The 13,201-nt window shown below is 62.9% G+C and overlaps 1 non-coding gene across 1 annotated transcript in view; it reads right to left on the reverse strand.

The window, feature by feature from the left end:
• The window catches only part of LOC140111025 (18S ribosomal RNA), a 1,891-nt gene extending 1,630 nt beyond the window's left edge, over positions 1 to 261 (reverse strand). The window contains exon 1 of the ribosomal RNA XR_011851786.1: positions 1 to 261. This exon is cut by the window's left edge and continues 1,630 nt beyond it. This is a non-coding gene — a ribosomal RNA (18S ribosomal RNA).
• Positions 262 to 13,201: the final 12,940 nt, after the last annotated feature.

A 13,201-nucleotide genomic window follows, 5' to 3' on the forward strand; every position in this document is an offset into this window, starting at 1 on the left:
CCGCCGCGGACCAGGGCTCCCCGGATTGGTTTTAAGTCTGATAAATGCACGCCTTCCTGGAGGGCAGCGCTCTTGGGCACGTATTAGCTCTAGAATTGCCACAGTTATCCGAGTAGCACATCATCAATGCGGAACGATCAAAGGAACCATAACTGATTTAATGAGCCATTCGCAGTTTCACCGTAAAGAATAGTCAGTACTTAGACATGCATGGCTTAATCTTTAAAACAAGCATATACTACTGGCAGGATCAACCAGGTAGCCGAGCTCTGAGGGGTAGACTCTTGGAGTCAGGCTCCGTGAGCTAATGGGAACGCTCGTTGCTGCTGCTGCTACCGCAGCGCTTCTCCGCCGCCGGAGAAGACCTCGCAGACAACATTGGATGGAGCTTAGGGCAGGGGGGCAAGAAAGATGCTCTCGGTCCCTTCCAAGGACCCGAAAAAGCCTTCCCTTCCCCTCCCTCTCGCAGTCGCTGGCTTTCCCCACTCAGTTCAGCCAAGAAGTGGCGCTCGACTCTCACCTCCATCAGCACCTCCGAAGCTCGGACAGCTCCTGTAGGCTGCGCATAGAAGGAAAGCATTGGACGCTCAACTTCAGCACCTCGAGTGTCGGACGGCTCCACCACCACCTCTCCACACTGTTAAGCGAGAGAGACGATAGGAGCCGTCGCGACGTACCCATGCAGCGCCGCCCGCCAACGCACAGAGGAGCGGAGGGGATCGGGCGCCAGGTCCGGGGGAAGGCTGGGAGGGAAGCTACGGCGCTGCTACCCAGCTTTCAACCCTGCGGGACCGGTGCTCCGCTCCTATCGCTCCGGCGAACAGGGTCCGCTACGCTTTCAACACCAGCGCCCGGCAGAGGGCTTGGAGAAGGCTCGCGCGGATCCTCGGTTCGGATCGCCTGGCTTCGCGGGAGCGGCCTTCGGCTAGGGCCGACGACGGCCGGACCGAGCAGATTTGGACCGGGGTGCGGGGCGAGTACCTGCCTCTCTCACGAAGGGAGTGTCACCGGTAAGAAGCCTCTTCCCACGTCTGCTTGCCGACTTACGCTCGCCCCGACGAGAGGCCCAACCGAAAGAGTGGAAAGGGGCAGAGATTTCCAGGGTCGCCCCACCAGGGATGCAATACCCCAGTGCAGACAGTCGGCCCTGCCCCGAACCTACTCGGTGGTTTGAAGGTTAACCTCTTGGGGAAAAGCAGCGATTCGCCTCGCGGTGCGTGCCTCCGCGGATCTAAACCCCCTCGATCGATGTGGGGCCAGAGGACCCCTTTTCCCCGTACGAAACTGTCAGCTCACCATGGGCTCGACGTCCGTGGGTCGGGGAGTTGAGCGCTTACGCGCGGCGGGACCTTATAACCTGCAGCGGCTGAGGAGCGAAGATTTCCAGGGTGGGCCCCCGGGGATGCCATACCCCGAGCAGCCTGTCGGCCCCGCTCCTAGCACGCTGGCAAGCAATGGAGTCTTCCCCGCGGCAGCCACCGCCCTCGCCCTAGCCTCGCCGTCGGTCGATGAAGAACGTCGTTCGCCCTCCTCTGGCTCGGGATTTGGAAACGGCCTGGCCTTCGCCTACTCCGTCGGGCAACTGCCTTCCGCCAGCCCCTTCCCTCGAATCCCCTTCTTCCATTTTAGACCCGATCAGGGGATTGGTCAGCCCAGCCCTGGGGTAAGAAGAGGGGTTGGGGTCGGTTCGGCTTCGGGTGCCCCGCTCGGCCAAAGGTTCCCCTCGCTTTGGAAGCACGCGAGGTCGCGGAGGGTGTCGGGGTTATTTTTTCGGCTCCCTGGCTTCGCGGGAGCGGCCTTCGGCTAGGGCCGAGGCCGTCCGGCCCGCGCAGATTTGGACCGGGGTCCGGGGCGAGTACCTGCCTCTCTCACGAAGGGAGTGTCACCGGTAAGAAGCCTCTTCCCACGTCTGCTTGCCGACTTACGCTCGCCCCGACGAGAGGCCCAACCGAAAGAGTGGAAAGGGGCAGAGATTTCCAGGGTCGCCCCACCAGGGATGCAATACCCCAGTGCAGACTGTCGGCCCTGCCCCGAACCTACTCGGTGGTTTGAAGGTTAACCTCTTGGGGAAAAGCAGCGATTCGCCTCGCGGTGCGTGCCTCCGCGGATCTAAACCCCCTCGATCGATGTGGGGCCAGAGGACCCCTTTTCCCCGTACGAAACGGCCGGCTCACCATGGGCTCGACATCCGTGGGTCGGAGAGTTGAGCGCTTACGCGCGGCGGGACCTTATAACCTGCAGCGGCTGAGGAGCGAAGATTTCCAGGGTGGGCCCCCGGGGATGCCATACCCCGAGCAGCCAGTCGGCCCCGCTCCTAGCGCGCTGACGAGCAATGGAGTCTTCCCCGCGGCAGCCACCGCCCTCGCCTCGCCGTCGGTCGATGAAGAGCCGAGTTCGCCCTCCTCTGCTCGGGACTCGGAAACGGCCTGGCCTTCGCCTACTCCGTCGGGCAACTGCCTTCCGCCAGCCCCTTCCCTCGAATCCCCTTCTTCCATTTTAGACCCGATCAGGGGATTGGTCAGCCCAGCCCTGGGGTAGGAAGAGGGGTTGGGGTCGGTTCGGCTTCCGGTGCCCCCGCTCGGCCAAAGGTCCCCTCGCTTTGGAAGCAGAGGGTGCCGGGGTTATTTTCGGCTTGACGCCTAGTCCGGTCCCTGCCGGTTCCCGTGGAGGCCCGCGGTCAAAACCAGCTCCCCGGCTGTCGGAGCCGGAGCCCCGCAGCCCGAGCGGACGCACCGAGTCCCTCATGTAAGGGATAGCCGCCCCTACGGAACGGCCCGGACTGGGACCAGGCACCCCCAGGCGCCGAAGGGGTGGGTCGGCCGTGTTGCCGAAGCTTAGCCGGCGCTGATGACCGCAGCCCCTAACGATGCCCACAGGCGGGGGAGCCAAGGAGAGCACTAGGAAGACGTGGCGGGGTCGGACGGCTCAATTTCCAGGGTGGGACCCCGGGGGTTCAGTACCCCGGGCATCCGGTCGGTTTCGCCGGCGCGACCCCAAGCCTTCCACGGCCCCCTTCGTGGGTGCAGGGATACCGTGCAGGGTGCAGGCTTAGACGCCAATTCCCCAGAAGTTTTAGGGATAGGGTTTGTCCGGGCGCCACCGCAGCGACAACCTCGCAAGAAGCTCTCTTCCACAAAAGCACGGGCAACGTTCGTGTGCGAGTGTTGGTCTCCCATGGTCTACCGACTCCCCCGGGCGGCCCAAGCGTTACGCCCACGGCCGGGCCCTCGAGCAGGCGCACCCCTGGTGCCTCTCGTAAGGGAAGGCTACGGTCCTCAACCCCTCGTATGGCGGGGAGGGCGCATTTGAAACGCTAAAGGACGAGCCCTGTTCGGGACCTGGCGGGGATCCGCGGATTGGCGAGAGGGATGGGTCTGCCGTTGGTCAGAGGGGACGCACCCCTGGGACGCAGTTTGGCATTAGCGACCGATGGCCCATCTACGACCATGTACTCCGGGAGCGCCAAGGAGGACGCGGGTGGGCTTTGGGGGCAGACTCAATTTCCAGGGTCTGGGCGCCGGGGGTGCAATACCCTTAAGCGCTCATGTCGGTTTCGTCTGCCGCCCGCCTCTGGCCCGGCTCCTAGTGACGGGTGCTGTGAACGTGCGATCGTGCTTGCGGTTGAAGAGTTCAAAGGCTACCGCTGGGGATAACACGCCCGGGGAATTTAGAAACCCCCCCCTCCGCTACAATCTCTGCTTCTGCCGGACTCGGAGGGGAGCCGCCCCGGGGGCGACCGCTCCCTCTCCTCTTCCGCGGCGTGCCGCGCGCTTCGCCGTCAGCAGCGGAGCGAACCTTTTTCTCGGTCCGCAGCTCTTCAGGCGTAGGCGGGCAGCGCTAACAGGGTACACTGGGGACCACTCGACCGCAACCGCTCCTCCGACCGACGAGCATACCTACCGCGGATACGCCACGGTGGGTCTAAGCCTCGTCGCCGCCGCGAGGAGCAGGCGGGAGCCGTCCCTTTTCGTGCTGCGGAAATAAACCGTGGACACAGAGGTGTGTCTGCGCTCTCCGACCGGGCGGGGGGCGATTGGACTTGCCCGAGGGACACTAGGCGAGGCGCTGCCGCGGGAGCCGGAGCTCCGCGCTGGACGCTGCCGCCGCCGCCGCCGCCCCCCACCCACGGTACGGTGGAGTACGCCCGTTCCATACGCTTCGTAGCAAACCTCAGCCGAAGCAGAGAGTCCTACCGCTGTGGCAGGAGCGGGGCCGTGCGAGGACCACACTGGCACCGCGCTACACAACCTTAGGCAGAGGACCACAGCCGCTCACGGGGAGCGGGGGATTGATGCGCGACCAAGACTGAGGCTAAGGAACGCTTTACCATAAACCGGCCGGGGCCAATACCCCTGACCGAGCAAAGTGCCCTGCCCCGCCGGATCGCGCTGTGTCAGATCGATCAAAAGAGCGGAGAGCCGAGACTCTACCGCTGGGAGTTTGTGGAGAACGGCCTGGCTTGCGTCCCGTCCTCCCGCCCTCGACCTCACATGGCTAGCCTCACCCGCCGGGAGCCACCCCATTGGGGACCGTAGGGCGGAGAAGGGGTCTCCGCGTCCGGAATTTACTTGTGGAGAACGGCCTGGCTTACGTCCCGTCCTCCCGCCCTCGACCTCACATGGCTAGCCTCACCCGCCGGGCGCCACCCCATTGGGGACCGTAGGGCGGAGAAGGGGTCTCCGCGTCCGGAATTTACTTGTGGAGAACGGCCTGGCTTACGTCCCGTCCTCCCGCCCTCGACCTCACACGGCTAGCCTCACCCGCCGGGCGCCACCCCATTGGGGACCGTAGGGCGGAGAAGGGGTCTCCGCGTCCGGAATTTACTTGTGGAGAACGGCCTGGCTTACGTCCCGTCCTCCCGCCCTCGACCTCACATGGCTAGCCTCACCCGCCGGGCGCCACCCCATTGGGGACCGTAGGGCGGAGAAGGGGTCTCCGCGTACGGAATTTCTTGTGGAGAACGGCCTGGCTTACGTCCCGTCCTCCCATGGCTAGCCTCACCCGCCGGGCGCCACCCCATTGGGGACCGTAGGGCGGAGAAGGGGTCTCCGCGTCCGGAATTTCTTGTGGAGAACGGCCTGGCTTACGTCCCGTCCTCCCGCCCTCGACCTCACATGGCTAGCCTACCCCGCCGGGCGCCGCTCCATTGGGGATACGGTACGGCAAAGCGCGACGCCGCACGATGCCAACACTTTGTGCAAAAACCTGGCAGAGTCGACCAAAACCTCGCTTCTTTGACCGGTATTTTTGATGCTTTTCTCTGCCGCCGAAGGTGCACTGAGGGTCGGATCGCCCAAAATTTTTACCGGTCGTTTTGGTCTGCGGTTCTTCCGAGAGGTGCCCGCCTGACAGTTCTTTTTCAGCAGCCTCCGAAAGGCCATCCAGCGGGCAAGCCAGGGGTTGGCAGCCGCCGGCGGTGAGCCTTCCCCGGCCGGGGCAGACGGCTCCGACCGCAAAATTTTTTCGACTTTCGCCGAGGCCAAAACCCCATGCACTTTTAAAGCCTGCCCGCAGCGCCGTCTCCTGTCAGACGTCCCTTGCCGCCTGCGGTGGTCCTCGCCCGGCAGAGAGAAGCCGGAGTCGCCCCCTCTCCGGTTCTTTTTCACCATTCCGGAGCTCTGAAATCTGCCGGACACCGAGTGACCGAGGACGCTTCCAGGAGGGCGGCAGCGAGAGGCAGAGTGCCACCGGTCGGGTCGCCGGTTCTCCCACACTTTGAAAATTTTTCGCTTGTTCTGGTGGGATGGAGAGAGAGCGTGGCTTATGCGCCCTCTGCCCCGCGGTCCGCCCTGGCTGGCCTTACGCCGGTGGTTCGCCAGGCCACCGGCACCTTGTACGGCGGGGACGGCGTGGCTTATGCGCCCGTCAACCCACCTACTCGCCCCGGCTAGCCTTTTACCCGGAGGGCGCCACGCTCCGGGTACCAGTGAGCGGCACGAACCCAGTCATACCATGCCGCTCACCTCGCGCCCTCTCCGGCCTCCGCCGCGGAGACCTCCCGCTAGGACCTGCGGGGGGCGATTTCTGCCAAAATCTACAAAGTCCCCGATGGTTAAGGACGTAGACTGTTGAGCGGGACCTACACACTCTTGTAGCCGATGGGGCTCGCCATTTCCCGCAGAAAATGGACCACCTCCCGCAGAGGAACATGAAATGCCCCTTCCCGCGGGACCCGAAGGACCGCTCTGTCCGAGCAGGCCTCCAGGACCACGGCACGCAAAAGCGACTCAGTCCCGCTGGCATTACGGATCTGACTTTGTGCAAAAACCAGGCAGAGTCGACCAAAACCTCCCTTCTTTGACCGGTGTTTTGTTGCTTTTCTCTGCCGCCGAAGGTGCACTGAGGGTCGGATCGCCCAAAATTTTTACCGGTCGTTTTGGTCTGCGGTTCTTCCGAGAGGTGCCCGCCTGACAGTTCTTTTTCAGCAGCCTCCGAAAGGGCATCCAGCGGGCAAGCCAGGGGTTGGCAGCCGCCGGCGGTGAGCCTTCCCCGGCCGGGGCAGACAGCTCCGACCGCAAATTTTTTCGACTTTCGCCGAGGCCAAAACCCCATGCACTTTTAAAGCCTGCCGCAGCGCCGTCTCCCTGGCAGACGTCCCTTGCCGCCTGCGGTGGTCCTCGCCCGGCAGAGAGAAGCCGGTTTCGCCCTCTCACCGGTTCTTTTTCACCATTCCGGAGCTCTGAAATCTGCCGGACACCGAGTGACCGAGGACGCTTCCCAGGAGGGCGGCAGCGAGAGGCAGAGTGCCACCGGTCGGGTCCCCGGTTCTCCCACACTTTGAAAATTTTCGCTTGTTCTGGTGGGATGGAGAGAGAGCGTGGCTTATGCGCCCTCTGCCCCGCGGTACGCCCTTGGCTAGCCTTACGCCGGTGGTTCGCCAGGCCACCGGCACCTTGTACAGCGGGGACGGCGTGGCTTATGCGCCCTCTGCCCCGCGGTCCGCCCTGTCTAGCCTTACGCCGGTGGTTCGCCAGGCCACCGGCACCTTGTACGGCGGGGACGGCGTGGCTTATGCGCCCGTCAACCCACCTGCTCGCCCCGGCTAGCCTTTTACCCGGAGGGCGCCACGCTCCGGGTAGCAGTGAGCGGCACGAGCCCAGTCATACCATGCCGCTCACCTCGCACCTTTTCCGGCCTCCGCCGCGGAGACCTCCCGCTAGGACATGCGGGGGGCGATCTTGACCAAAATCTACCAAAGTCCCCGATGGTTTAAGGACGTAGACTGTTGAGCGGGACCTACACACTCTTGCAGCCGAAGGGGCTCGCCATTTCCCGCAGAAAATGGACCACCTCCCGCAGAGGAACATGAAATGCCCCTTCCCGCGGGACCCGAAAGGACCGCCCTGTCCGAGCAGGCCTCCAGGACCACGGCACGCAAAAGCGACTCAGTCCCGCTGGCATTACGGATCTGACTTAGTGCAAAAACCTGGCAGAGTCGACCAAAACTCCCCTTCTCTGACCGGTATTTTTGTTGCTTTTCTCTGCCGCCGAAGGTGCACTACGGGTCGGATCGCCCAAAATTTTTACCGGTCGTTTTGGTCTGCGGTTCTTCCGAGAGGTGCCCGCCTGACAGTTCTTTTTCAGAAGCCTCCGAAAGGCCATCCAGCGGGCAAGCCATGAGTTGGCAGCCGCCGGCGGTGAGCCTTCCCCCGGCCGGGGCAGACAGCTCCGACCGCATAAATTTTTCGACTTTTGCCGAGGCCAAAACCCCATGCACTTTTAAAGCCTGCCCGCAGCGCCGTCTCCTGTCAGACGTCCCCGCCGCCTGCGGTGGTCCTCGCCCGGCAGAGAGAAGCCGGAGTCGCCCTCTCTCCGGTTTCTTTTTCACCATTCGGAGGTCTGAAATCTGCCGTACTCCGAGTGACCGAGGACGCTTCCAGGAGGACGGCAGCGAGAGGCAGAGTGCCACCGGTCGGGAAGCCGGTTCTCCCACACTTTGAAAATTTTTCGCTTGTGCTGGTGGGATGGAGAGAGAGCGTGGCTTATGCGCCCTCTGCCCCGCGGTACGCCCTTGGCTAGCCTTACGCCGGTGGTTCGCCAGGCCACCGGCACCTTGTACGGCGGGGACGGCGTGGCTTATGCGCCCGTCAACCACCTACTCGCCCCGGCTAGCCTTTTACCCGGAGGGCGCCACGCTCCGGGTAGCAGTGAGCGGCACGAGCCCAGTCATACCATGCCGCTCACCTCGCACCTTTTCCGGCCTCCGCCGCGGAGACCTCCCGCTAGGACATGCGGGGGGCGATCTTGACCAAAATCTACAAAGTCCCCGATGGTTAAGGACGTAGACTGTTGAGCGGGACCTACACACTCTTGCAGCCGAAGGGGCTCGCCATTTCCCGCAGAAAATGGACCACCTCCCGCAGAGGAACATGAAATGCCCCTTCCCGCGGGACCCGAAGGACCACTCTGTCCGAGCAGGCTTCCAGGACCACGGCACGCAAGAGCGACTCAGTCCCGCTGGCATTACGGATCTGACTTAGTGCAAAAACCTGGCAGAGTCGACCAAAACTCCCCTTCTCTGACCGGTATTTTTGTTGCTTTTCTCTGCCGCCGAAGGTGCACTACGGGTCGGATCGCCCAAATTTTTACCGGTCGTTTTGGTCTGCGGTTCTTCCGAGAGGTGCCCGCCTGACAGTTCTTTTTCAGCAGCCTCCGAAAGGCCATCCAGCGGGCAAGCCAGGGGTTGGCAGCCGCCGGCGGTGAGCCTTCCCCGGCCGGGCAGACAGCTCCGACCGCATAATTTTTTCGACTTTCGCCGAGGCCAAAACCCCTTGCACTTTTAAAGCCTGCCCGCAGCGCCGTCTCCTGTCAGACGTCCCCGCCGCCTGCGGTGGTCCTCGCCCGGCAGAGAGAAGCCGGAGTCGCCCTCTCTCCGGTTCTTTTTCACCATTCCGGAGCTCTTAAATCTGCCATACTCCGAGTGACCGAGGACGCTTCCAGGAGGGCGGCAGCGAGAGGCAGAGTGCAACTGGTCGGGAAGCCGGTTCTCCCACACTTTGAAAATTTTTCGCTTGTGCTGGTGGGATGGAGAGAGAGCGTGGCTTATGCGCCCTCTGCCCCGCGGTACGCCCTTGGCTAGCCTTACGCCGGTGGTTCGCCAGGCCACCGGCACCTTGTACGGCGGGGACGGCGTTGCTTATGCGCCCGTCATCCCACCTACTCGCCCCGGCTAGCCTTTTACCCGGAGGGCGCCACGCTCCGGGTAGCAGTGAGCGGCACGAGCCCAGTCATACCATGCCGCTCACCTCGCACCTTTTCCGGCCTCCGCCGCGGAGACCTCCCGCTAGGACATGCGGGGGGCGATCTTGACCAAAATCTACAAAGTCCCCGATGGTTAAGGACGTAGACTGTTGAGCGGGACCTACACACTCTTGCAGCCGAAGGGGCTCGCCATTTCCCGCAGAAAATGGACCACCTCCCGCAGAGGAACATGAAATGCCCCTTCCCGCGGGACCCGAAGGACCACTCTGTCCGAGCAGGCTTCCAGGACCACGGCACGCAAGAGCGACTCAGTCCCGCTGGCATTACGGATCTGACTTAGTGCAAAAACCTGGCAGAGTCGACCAAAACTCCCCTTCTCTGACCGGTATTTTTGTTGCTTTTCTCTGCCGCCGAAGGTGCACTACGGGTCGGATCGCCCAAAATTTTTACCGGTCGTTTTGGTCTGCGGTTCTTCCGAGAGGTGCCCGCCTGACAGTTCTTTTTCAGCAGCCTCCGAAAGGCCATCCAGCGGGCAAGCCAGGGGTTGGCAGCCGCCGGCGGTGAGCCTTCCCCGGCCGGGGCAGACAGCTCCGACCGCATAATTTTTCGACTTTCGCCGAGGCCAAAACCCCATGCACTTTTAAAGCCTGCCCGCAGCGCCGTCTCCTGTCAGACGTCCCCGCCGCCTGCGGTGGTCCTCGCCCGGCAGAGAGAAGCCGGAGTCGCCCTCTCTCCGGTTCTTTTTCACCATTCCGGAGCTCTTAAATCTGCCATACTCCGAGTGACCGAGGACGCTTCCAGGAGGGCGGCAGCGAGAGGCAGAGTGCAACCGGTCGGGAAGCCGGTTCTCCCACACTTTGAAAATTTTTCGCTTGTGCTGGTGGGATGGAGAGAGAGCGTGGCTTATGCGCCCTCTGCCCCGCGGTACGCCCTGGCTAGCCTTACGCCGGTGGTTCGCCAGGCCACCGGCACCTTGTACGGCGGGGACGGCGTTGCTTATGCGCCCGTCATCCCACCTACTCGCCCCGGCTAGCCTTTTACCCGGAGGGCGCCACGCTCCGGTAGCAGTGAGCGGCACGAGCCCAGTCATACCATGCCGCTCACCTCGCACCTTTTCCGGCCTCCGCCGCGGAGACCTCACGCTCTGTTCTGCGGAGAGCGATTTTGGGCAAAATCTACAAAGTCCCCGATGGTTAAGGACGTAGACTGTTCAGCGGGACCTACACACTCTTGTAGCCGAAGGGGCTCGCCATTTCCCGCAGAAAATGGATCACCTCCCGCAGAGGAACATGAAATGCCCCTTCCCGCGGGACCCGCAGGACCGCTCTGTCCGAGCAGGCCTCCAGGACCACGGCACGCAAAAGCGACTCAGTCCCGCTGGCATTACGGATCTGACTTAGTGCAAAAACCTGGCAGAGTCGACCAAAACTCCCCTTCTCTGACCGGTATTTTTGTTGCTTTTCTCTGCCGCCGAAGGTGCACTACGGGTCGGATCGCCCAAAATTTTTACCGTCGTTTTGGTCTGCGGTTCTTCCGAGAGGTGCCCGCCTGACAGTTCTTTTTCAGAAGCCTCCGAAAGGGCATCCAGCGGGCAAGCCAGGGGTTGGCAGCCGCCGGCGGTGAGCCTTCCCCGGCCGGGGCAGACAGCTCCGACCGCATAATTTTTTCGACTTTTGCCGAGGCCAAAACCCCATGCACTTTAAAGCCTGCCCGCAGCGCCGTCTCCTGTCAGACGTCCCCGCCGCCTGCGGTGGTCCTCGCCCGGCAGAGAGAAGCCGGAGTCGCCCTCTCTCCGGTTCTTTTTCACCCATTCCGGAGCTCTTAAATCTGCCGTACTCCGAGTGACCGAGGACGCTTCCAGGAGGGCGGCAGCGAGAGGCAGAGTGCCACCGGTCGGGAAGCCGGTTCTCCCACACTTTGAAAATATTTCGCTTGTGCTGGTGGGATGGAGAGAGAGCGTGGCTTATGCGCCTCTGCCCGCGGTCCGCCCTGGCTAGCCTTACGCCGGTGGTTCGCCAGGCCACCGGCACCTTGTACGGCGGGGACGGCGTTGCTTATGCGCCCGTCATCCCACCTACTCGCCCCGGCTAGCCTTTTATACCCGGAGGGCGCCACGCTCCGGGTAGCAGTGAGCGGCACGAGCCCAGTCATACCATGCCGCTCACCTCGCACCTTTTCCGGCCTCCGCCGCGGAGACCTCACGCTCTGTTCTGCGGAGAGCGATTTTGGGCAAAATCTACAAAGTCCCCGATGGTTAAGGACGTAGACTGTTGAGCGGGACCTACACACTCTTGTAGCCGAAGGGGCTCGCCATTTCCCGCAGAAAATGGATCACCTCCCGCAGAGGAACATGAAATGCCCCTTCCCGCGGGACCCGAGGACCGCTCTGTCCGAGCAGGCCTCCAAGACCACGGCACGCAAAAGCGACTCAGTCCCGCTGGCATTACGGATCTGACTTAGTGCAAAAACCTGGCAGAGTCGACCAAAACTCCCCTTCTCTGACCGGTATTTTTGCTGCTTTTCTCTGCCGCCGAAGGTGCACTACGTGTCGGATCGCCCAAAATTTTTACCGGTCGTTTTGGTCTGCGGTTCTTCCGAGAGGTGCCCGCCTGACAGTTCTTTTTCAGCAGCCTCCGAAAGGGCATCCAGCGGGCAAGCCAGGGGTTGGCAGCCGCCGGCGGTGAGCCTTCCCCGGCCGGGGCAGACAGCTCCGACCGCATAATTTTTTCGAACTTCTCCGAGGTCAAAATCCCAGGCACTCCGACGGAAGGTCCGCCGCGCGTCTCCCGTCTGACGTCCCCGCCGCCTCGCGGTGGTCCTCGCCCGGCAGGGAGCTGCCGGATTCGCCCTCTTACCGGTTCTTTTTCACCTTTCCGGAGCTCTGATATCTGCCGCACACACAGTGACCGAGGACGCTTCCAGGAGGGCGGCAGCGAGAGGCAGAGTGCCACCGGGCGGGTCTCGGTTCTCCCACACTTAGAAAATTTTTGCGCTTGTGCTGGTGCGAGGACGTAGGTCTTTCGACCGGGGCAAGCCTGGAGGGCGGTAGCCGGGATTGGCGCCCTATTCCCGGCTAGCTCTCGGAGGCTTCACCCGGTTGGAGGTTGGAGCTCCGACTTCCATGGGCATGTTCCTCACCGGGACCTACGACCAAGTGTGGCCGAGGGACAGTGACACATTCCCGGGTAGCCTGAGTGGCTGCTCCCGCTGAGCTACTTCCATGGGCACTATTCCTCCCCGGGACTTGCCGCCAAGTCTTGGCCGGGGGACAGTGACACATTCCCGGGTAGCCTGAGTGGCTTCTCCCGCTGAGCTCTTACTTCCATGGGCATGTTCCTCACCGGGACCAACTACCAAGTGTGGCCGGGTTTCGAGCTCAAACTCGGCTTGCACTTGGTCGCTTGGGGGGTCCCCTCCGCTCCGGGAAGGGCGCCCTCCAGCGGGCAGACGAGGGTACTTCTAGTCTGCCCGAGCTCCATGGGGCCCCTCTCGCCCCTAGGCTCCCCGCCCAGGGTTCCAGGGTCCCGGATAAAGCACCCTGCCGAGTTCGGTATAGGGTACCGGGCCTGGCTGGAATCACGCGGGATCGGTGAGACCTCCTCGGCCGCGGCTCAGCTCCAAACTCCCTTCGCGGTTCTCTTCCCTTCAACTTCCATGGGCATGTTCCACACCGGGACCTCCGACCAAGTGTGGCCGGGGAACAGTCACCCATGCCCGGGTAGCCTCAGCGGCTGCTCCCGCTGAGGTCAACTTGGAGGTTGGAGCTCCGACTTCCATGGGCACTATTCCTCCCCGGGACCTGCCGCCAAGTCTGGCCGGGGGACAGTGACACATTCCCGGGTAGCCCTGAGCGGCTGCTCCCGCTGAACTCTTACTTCCATGGGCATGTTCCTCATCAGGAACCAACGACCAAGTGTGGCCCAGGGACAGTGACACATTCCCGGTTAGCCTGAGTGGCTGCTCCCGCTGAGCTACTTCCATGAGCACTATTCCTCCCCGG

This window comes from Engystomops pustulosus, unplaced genomic scaffold (assembly GCF_040894005.1).
Source record: "Engystomops pustulosus unplaced genomic scaffold, aEngPut4.maternal MAT_SCAFFOLD_365, whole genome shotgun sequence".
Lineage (NCBI taxonomy): Eukaryota > Metazoa > Chordata > Amphibia > Anura > Leptodactylidae > Engystomops > Engystomops pustulosus.